General features: G+C 42.2%; 1 long non-coding RNA gene across 1 annotated transcript; it reads left to right on the forward strand.

Annotated features, from left to right (window-relative positions):
* Positions 1-1,967: 1,967 nt before the first annotated feature.
* On the forward strand, positions 1,968-4,473 carry LOC121666069. The gene is made up of 3 exons (XR_006016565.1): positions 1,968-2,154; positions 2,516-2,597; positions 4,451-4,473. It is a non-coding gene; the product is annotated as an uncharacterized LOC121666069 (long non-coding RNA).
* Positions 4,474-9,587: the final 5,114 nt, after the last annotated feature.

Here is a 9,587-nt window from a genome sequence, read left to right on the forward strand (position 1 = left end):
TCCAAGCAAGTTTACTGTTACAGATGCTGTAGATACATGTGCTACTGCTCCATTTGACTTACACGTGGGACTGCAGCAAATTGAAAGGAAAATCGCATCAGGTTATGCCAAGTCAACCAGAGAAATGTATTGTGTCTCCTTAAATGCATCCTTTCTCCCCGTTTCAGCTGAATAGTGGCACAGCTGTGCTTATGCTGCTGGCAGTGCTATGAATGTGTAAGGCTTTGACTTCTGAGAAGTGAGCTACCTTGGAAGAGCTGCCCCTAGAAATGCTGATCTGTTGCTAAATACCCAGCCCCTCAAGGGCACTTCTAAGTGATTGCCCTGAAGGTGGGAGACCCAAACTTCAATAAATTCTTCTGGAAATTCAGGGCAAGTACAGCACTGTCAAACAAGAGAGATTTAGCCAATTTAAAAGTATGAACTTGCCATATGTTTTGTGAGTATATAAAATAGCATTACTAGCACTAATAAAACTGTCACAGTTGCAAATATGTGATTATTTGCTATACGTGGTACTCATTTATGTACATTCTGGAGAGGTGTGGAAGTCTTTAGAAAAGGATTCACATATTACCAGCAGTGACAGCTACACTGAAAATTGTCTATTATCAGATACAGGTTTTCACTTGCTTTTAACTTTTTGATCTTTTCATGGGTTTTTTTTATGCCTGAAGCTTGAATCTGGGAGTGGGAGGGAGCAAATATTTCTGTTACTGAACCCAACCATTGAAAAGAGACACTTCTTTGCCTTAATCAAGATATATTTTTGAACAAGTTAACCTATTCAGAAAATAATAAATCTATGGTGCATTCGAGGTTCAGACCAGCCAACACATAACACTATCAAAAGAAGGGTTGGATAAGCAAGATGGACTGAATATTTATCCACTGTGTGGCCTTCCTTCAATTGCATTCACTGGGACATGGAACTAAAGGGAAGTGAGAGAATGTGTTTACTAACAACCTCTAGCAAAACAGAGAAGAGTTTTGCTAAGCAGCAATTTGCTCAGAGACTGCCAGGTAACCAAGAAGGTGTGGTGGCCCACTGGCCTGTAGCACAAGGGACAGAGGCCTCTTGGTAAGGCAGTCTCTTGTGCCACAGACTTATTGGTCATGGTGAGGGAAACAAGCCTGTCCCAGCACGCATTACCAGCATTGGTAATTACCATTACCAGAGCATTACCAGCTCTGTTATGGTAATCTACGCCAGTTTGAATTCCCGGTTGGCTGTTGGCCTCTATCCTTCGTCACTCCCCCAGAGCTCCCCCACTGGTCCCTGTTCCCTAGTCCTGCCTTTTCCCCACCCCTGGATAAAAACCCTGCTTCGCCGTTGTACTTTCGCCTTTGCCTCTGTAACCTTTGACAGTGTAGAAGCAATAAATGCTCTTGTTGAAACACACACAAGGACCCTTCCTGGCTCTTTGTCACTGACTTGATGCTGAAGCTAGCCGTGCATCTGTGCAGGTTAAGTTGTAATCAGATAAGTATGCCTTCACAACATCTCCAGGCAGTTCCTTTTGTTTCCTCAGAGCTTGCACTGCAGTCAGAAGAATCTACTCAAATCTTTTCTTAGCCCCATTAACTGGTGAGTGATAAAGAGCTATGCTCTGAAATATAATTTCTTACTTCATGAATGCTAAGCTCTTTCAGAAACAGATGGAGGTTAGCTCTCTGGGAGAAAAAAAAAAACACAGCAATTTTGTGATGCTCAATATAACAATTCTTGGAAGAAGCCTCCTTTCATATTTAAAATCATTTGCTATTTAAACAAGCTGGTACATTTAGCACCACCCAGGCGATGACAAACCACTTCTCTGGAGGTTCTGACTGCTTCTCAGTCTGCCTTCTCCCTAAGCACATGTATCAGAGTCCTTGGAAAATCTGTTAATATAATTTTACCTCTTTGCCAGAAAAAATGCTAATCCAGTCCTAGGAGCTCTATTTAACTTTTGCTTCAACTATAATAATGTCGATTTAAAAGGTACTGGATTTTGGATCTCATAAGAAATCACATTGGATGCAGCATGAAATCTGGAAATCCAGATTTAAAGAAACTGGTTATATAAAATTGACTTTGTTTTTTTTCTACAGGATGTTAGCCTTCTGATCAGCTGACATGAGCAAAAAAGCAGTCCAATAGTACTGTGAAAGGTAAAACTGAGTTCAAGTGGTAATGCTACATTTTCTACACTTGGCACCCATTACTGTCCATAATACATATGTTTGCAATGTTTTCTGATTTCATTTACCCCGATGGAAACTCCAGAGTAAATCTGTTATGAACATGATTGTTTTGGCTCTGTCCCAGTGGAGGTGAAGAAAGGATTTACCCTGCTGTGAATTTTGCCCCTGTAACAACAAGGATTATTATCACAATATGATGTAGTGCAATGTTTCTGGTTATGCTAATAATAAACCCAAAAGAAATCCTTCAATCTTACATGGCCATAAACATCAGAACAAATTTTCTTACATGCATGTTAAACAGCAGTTTATTCCCTTTCTTTTCCAGACAGGTTTAGAAGGTAAGCTGATACAAGAAAATGACAGCCGAATCTATAAAGTCTCTCTCTCCATTATCCATGTCTGCCAAGGTATTCATCTAGTGTAGCAGCAGGTACTTAGGATGTATTGCTGTGTCCTTAATATTGTTGGCTTTCATTACTTGTTGGTTTTCATTACTTATCCCAGTATCAAAAACATGCTTAATACTCTCATAAAACCAAACTGGGACATGATTCCAGCCCAAATGTAAATAATTTATGACTACGTACTACAGATGAGCAAAATTCTTCTTTCATGTTCACAGAGGAGCTGTTCTTGCCCGAGCAGCAACGAATGTGCTTTAAGCTGTGTCGCGGGTTCGGTTTGTAACCGGGCGGAAACACCAATTTAGTGTAGTGGTTTGGTCCAAAATACTCATTACTGTTTATCTGCTGTGAGATAAGAATTAGGAGAAATGCAAAACAGGCACCAAACTTGAAAGAATATGAAGAAGTTTATTAACAGACCTAAAAGAAGAAAAAAAATTATACCACCTTCAGAACTCTCCTCCTCCCCCCACCTTCCTCCCTTCTCCCACTGACAATGTGAAAAGACAACCCTTAAGATGTTCAGTCTGTTTACCACTTCCATAATAACCTTGTTCAGTCCATTTAGAAAGAGAAGTCTCTTCTTGCTCATGCTATGAAAACATTATCACAACGAGACAGCCACCCACTTCCAAATATTGTTCAGTCCATTTAGGAAGAGGAGTCTCTGCCTGTGTGTGAGTCCTTTCCCCCGACTTGCAGCTTTTCCCGCAACTGCTTTCGAGGGTCCACTCTTGAAGATTTTTGGGGTACAATTTTAAGGTTGAGCCGTTCAGAAACAAAAACAGAGGCCCTTCTCCTTCCCTGGGAGCAAAGGGTCTTCATCATCTTCATCTTTAGGACTATCTCTGGGAGCATCTCTACGGACTGAGGTTTTCTCCTTTCCCGTTCGGAGCAAAAGTCCTCATCTGGTTCATCTCTCCCTGTCCAAACTTCTCATGAAATTACAGCTGTGTCAGCATCTGCCTATCTCAGCGCAGGTGCTTTTGCTCACGAGTTGAACACTCCACCCCCCATATCTTCATGAAATTACAACAGGATACTCTGATATATCATAGCTTCACAACAGAATTTCAGCTTTAAGCATCTCCTCTCTCTCTTCCCTCAGGTTTTCAGCTCTTCACAGCAATAAAAGGGTTAATCTCACCTCGGCCTTGCAGCTTTGCAGCTGGAATGTTGAATTTTTCTTATCGCAGTGGAGAGGGGGGGGAGAGCCGAGCCGCTCCGGCTGCCCACAGCAAGGCAGTGGGGGGGGGGGGGGGTTCCACGGCTGGAACAGGTCCATGGCTCCAGGATGGCCGTGGCCCGGCCCGGCCTGGCCCAAGCAGGGCCTGGCTGGGCCCGCTGGCCCCCACACGGGGCCCGCAGCCACCTGTCCCAGCGCCGGGAACGAGAGAGCCTGGAGGGGGAGTTTGCCTATTCTTAAATGTGGATCACAGAGGTGATCACAACTTTAAGTGGCTTAGAGAATTGTCCATATTCAAACTGGCCAGCTGATAGGTTCTATCAGTTCCCAGAGGAAACTGTAAGCACCCCTTAGCAAGGACGTCCCTTCCGGGACTATGCTTGCTAACCTATGACAAGCTGGTCTTCTCAAATACTTTAACTAGCAATAGTTTATTTTATACTGGGTTTTAGCAACGCTTACAACTGCTGGGACACAGCATTCCCCATCACATTCCCCAGTCTTTGCATAAACTATTACAAACGTGTCAGACAATGCTCTGATGATACCTTTTGCAGGAAGAACTAGTTATTCTTATACATTTCCTGCGTACAAATGTGATAAAATTAAATTCAATCCTGCAGTTAAATCTTAATGCAGCTTGTTTTTTTCCTTTTTTTTTTTTCTCTAGGAAGGATGCCTCAGGCAAGGCAAGTATATTTCAGTAAGGAAGGGATGAACATTTTCTAAAATTTCCAGTGTTTTTATCTACTACCTTTTCCTAAATTGCTCATGCTTCTTCAAGTACTAAAGCTGCAATGGGTTCTATAAATCCACTTTCTGATTATGTGAGTTAAGCTATGCATTTGGGACCAAAAAAGGAAAAAAAAGCCTGAGTGAGTTATGTCACAAATTGCCTTTAGTGCTTCAAATTCAGACTATCAAATACAGAGGCATATTGTTCAAGATTGTTCCAGCATTAAAATAAATAGTAGTATAAGGCCCTTAGAGCTGTAAATGAATTACAATCCTTTTGCCAGGGAGATAAGGTTTGTGAGTGGGAGTAGAACCTTTTATTAGACCAACGCCTATGGTCGGAAAAAGCAGATAGGAAGGGGTTGTACGCCAGGAGGATTTTCTTCTTTTTCCCATTGTGCTAGTTTTACCAGTAAAGACCTGAAAATTTTAGCTCCCCCATGTCCTCTGGCTATCACAGTTATAACCATAGTAACACAAGGCTTTTTAAAAGCAACCTGAAAACTAAAAATAAATAAAATGCAAAAACAAGAGGACATCTTCAGCCTGCAGTGTTTTCAAACTTTCTCAGCTTTGGCGGGTACATGGAGGTTACAGTAGGACTATTCAGAACGAGTCTTCATAAATTAAGGCCTATGTACTGCACTGCTGGAAACAAAAAAAGCCGCTTTTTTCCCAGGTTTTCTTCTTGTTCTAGCCATACCAGAGGACAGGAGGGGAGAAAACTGGCCTCTGTAGAGCAGGCTTTTGTGAGGCTGGTTGCATAATTTTGCCCTGGATGGATGAATCTTTTAGGAAAGGCTATATTGGCAGACATTTCTATACCCTTCATGCATCTGTACAGGATTTAGAAAGTATTCATTGTTCCTACATGCCATGCACAGTATTTGACAATAACACTTTTCCCTTACAAGTTAAGAAGCTGCACTGTGTCCTTCATTTCTTCCACATTGCTCTGTTCTTTCTTTAATTCTGTTTCTTCTCTTTTTTCAGTCTCTGTCTCCATGTTTTTGCAATTTTGTCTGCTTTCCCATGAGCAAAGTTGCTACTGTGTTGGTTAATATATCTTTAAAAGTGCCAGGGATTTTTGTCTCCAGGATCATCTTCTCATTTCTCCTGAATATATTTTGCTTCCTGTCCCAGAAGCACAGAAAGTAAAACAAAATTCAAGTGTGGTGGCATAATTAGGCCACAATTTTATTAATAAAAGCCATCTGGGAACAAATGTTAATAACTTGTGCAGGATAGGTCACAGTCTCTTCCCTAATCATTTTCACCTGCTGCAAGGCTCTTTCCTCCTTCCCTGGCACCCGACTCTGTGCTAGCTCCCTGCCCTGCAGAGTTCTCCTCCCTCACTCCTTTCCGTCGCTACTCCCCAGACTAATGTTGGGGCTCCCTGATTATGCAGCAACTAAAGGCCTAGAAAACGTAGATTTTTCCTTTCTATTGGTATAGTAGGAACTCTGCTTTCTGCTGTGCTCTGATCTGATTTGACTCTATCAAGCAAAGTATGAGATTGTCATCAGATAAGTGTCTAAAGTGGCTTTCTGTCGCCTGCTGAAATGGACCAGTCTGAACTTACCATTTCTAGTGACCCAGCCAGATTCCTAGAAAAGGCAGAAAAATTCACCTTGTCTCAATAAATCCAGTGATGGATGAAAATTACCTGAGGCTTCAGAATGTGGTAATGACTGCAGCAGGCTGAAAACCTATCTGGCTACAAATCCCAGTGTAATCTGAGTGTGAGGGAGACTTCACATCTTTGCTGTTTTCCACCCTCCTTGTAATTCTTCTACCAAATTCATATTTGAATTATGTCTAGGCCATGTAAGCAGTGTTTTCTGGAAGTCAGGTGAAGGAACCCCCTCTTGGTTGTGGTGAGGTGTGTCCAGGACAAGGAAATATCTTGGGGAGGAGTAAGCGTCAGCTGCTGCTGGCAGCTATTCCCAGCTGCTTGCACAGGAGCTGTGAGCATCCCTGTCCACATGCATCTTGCTGCACCCACAGCAAGTTCAAACCCCAGAAAATTACTTTTTCCCAAAATAAAAATACATGGTTTCAGCAGCTGATGTTCATCCTTAAAAAACCCCGACAAACCCCACGACAACACAGGACTGGTGAAGTTAATGAGAGAGGAAACCTGACTGCTTTTGTAAATGTGCCCTTTCTTGGATGGAATTGCACTGTGCCACCATCTGTGCAAACCCGAACAGAAAGCTTGTAATTGAAGTAGCGAGAACAGGGAAGGAAAACATGAGAAAGAAAGCAGTTTGACCAAAGTCCTGTAGGCAGCCAGTGGCTGAGCAAGAACTAATATTCTCTGATTCCTAATTCCCGGTACTTTTCTCCTGTCATCTGAAAATGATTTATTTCAGACACTTGCTATTTGCTGGTCTCAGTGGGTTAAATTGGACCAGAACATTTCAATGAAAAACAATCATTTTTATGTTCCAGGAATCACACTGAACAATCTTGCAGCTGATGTTTCTTAGGTAATACATAGCTGTTATATGGAATGAAAGTTTGCTGTAAGTGCTTGCTGCTGAAATGTAAGAGTGAAAGATGGCTTTGGAGAGCCTCAGGAGCAGCTCAGGCAATGTGTGTCCTCCCACAGATAGAACAAGGAAATTACATAGTCAGGGGCAAGGCAAAAATCATAACTGTTTTTTATTAGGCTCTGTCCTCTATTTGTTAGGATTATTGCCTTCACTGTTGTCAAACCACAAATCTGTTTTTTCTCCTTTACACTGTAATTACAATCTTGTTTGGGGGAATTAATATTGTTGGGGCTGAAAAAGTACCCCCAAACCCTCCCAGTACCACTAGCTTAAAGGGAAGAGATACTTTCTTTAAATAACCTTAATAATATATTTTTCTCCTAATAATAGAGCACAGCAGAACTATCTAAAATATATGGCTGCAGTCTTTATGAAATGAAAACAAGAGATTTAATTGAACATCTATCCTGGAGCTTTCTTTCACTCTCTGATAGAACATTACATGTAAAAATATCAGGATGCTATTTCAAAACAAGATGATGTTTCATTCGGGCTGGGGGGTTTTCTCTGTACTGTATGTATTCCAAGGTCTGCAGATGCTGGCACAACTGTAAAACTATCATCATGATGAACGGATTGTGCTAATTGGTATTAAAGAATATTTATGCTGGATCCACTAAGTGAAAACTTTAATTGGCCAGAGACACTTGGGTGATGATACCCAGGGAGTCCTATTAGCACTGAATTGATGTAGGAGCTTATCCTTGCAGTTGATGGCAATCACCACAGTGAAGAAAGTTGCAATGTAAGAGTAAAACTCCCACCTTAGATTTATGATGCTGAGGGGTACAAACCACACTCAATTCTGCATGGTCTGAATTACAGATCTCTACTTAACGGGACAACATAGACCTGCTGTTACAACTGTGTCTGTGATTACAATGCTCTAGAGTGTGCATTGCATTGTAATGCCGTTATTTATGCCGTGCCTTTTTCCTTAAGGCAATAATACATCAGTACACACATGAAAGTCCAAGGAAATTGTTGTGTCTCATTAGTGGAGAGAATTTTCCTTAAGAGATGCAAGAGAAACTCAGAGAAATTTAAGTTTCTCCCAGTAATCATTCAGTGGTAACTTGCACGCCAGTCTTCACAGAAGTTTTTCTTTTGGCAAAATGTGTTATTCCCGCACTAGATAGTTTTGTGATGCTTCTATTCAGTACCCCTGGAAACTTTAACCACGTTTAGATGCACATAGCTCTGAACTGCACCAAGCAGCAGAGTAAATTGCATCTCTCTTACAGAGAGCGGGCAGTGTACCGACCTGGAACACTGTTTCTTTTGTTGGCACTCCTCTAATCTGTTTTTCTGTAGATCTGGTTTATAAATACAACCTCATGTATTCTGAAACACTACACATTGCATTAAGAGTCCTTTCTCTCTGTCCTTACCTCTGATCTCCAGCAGCAAAGAGCGTTGGTGCTATGGAGGGGCTGCGGACTGACAGAACTTCCAGCACATTTCTGGAGTCTTTTCAGGGGAGATTTTTCAAAAGCAGAGCATGTGCTTTCTGAAAAGAAATAAGTACATGGCATCTGAGTCCTCTGGCTACCTTAGAAAAATTATCAAAAAAGTCCACTTATCCTTTCACAGTACTGAGTACCTTCCCTCAAAGGTGACCTCTACCATTACGAGCCAGGTGACACTGAAAGCTTCAGGGCTCTCGGGACAGACACTCGGTCACCATTTCCTGTTACAGCCAGGATACTGTAACACACCTATATCAAACCAGGAGTCCCGTGGAAAGGAAATATCTATGGACAGATTCTTGCTAGCTGTTTCAGAGATGTTTATTTCTCCAGCCGCATGGCCGGGGCTCTGCCGAGGAACTGTTCCAGTCACCGGCCCAAGGGTCCTTCTGCCCGCGCAGGGAACACAAACCAACCCATGGGAACGAGGCTGAGCAGGGGCAGGGAAGCCCCGTGTCTGTGCCCTCAGGGCCCCTCTCCCAGGGCTCCATGGCAGGGGAGGGACCCCGACAATTTCCTATGCTGTTCCTCACAGCACCTCAGCCGTTGGAAGCTGCTGGTTTGATGTGACCATTCGCAAGGATTGTGTGTTCAGCCTCAGTGGCACTGGCTTGACTTTGGCTGAATACCAGACCAGACATGTTGGGAATACTACACCAATATGCCCCCTTGACAGCGATGTCAAAGTATGGAAAGACCATTAGGCTGCACCAAGCTGGGCTGGATGGACGTTTACATGGCATGAGGTAACCCTGTCAGTGACACCTTAAATGAGGAAGCAACCCATACACTATACAGGCTTGCCAAATTTCTCTGCAAGGTCATTCCATTTCGGTCACTACTGGAAAAATTGTTTGGTCGTATTTTGCTAAAATATAATAAGGAAATTTTGGTTTAAAGTCACTTTATTCACTGCTAATATCTCATTAACTCTGGTCAAAAGCAGAGTTCCTTGTTTCCTTAATATTACTTATATTTGACAGAAAGCAGCTGCAGGATACCTCCTCAAGTCCACTCATGCTTATCATCACTGCTAGGACTATTA

Source organism: Corvus kubaryi, unplaced genomic scaffold (genome assembly GCF_017639235.1).
Source record: "Corvus kubaryi isolate FWS band 111438036 unplaced genomic scaffold, C.kubaryi_AGA036_p1.0 132, whole genome shotgun sequence".
Classification (NCBI taxonomy): Eukaryota; Metazoa; Chordata; class Aves; order Passeriformes; family Corvidae; genus Corvus; species Corvus kubaryi.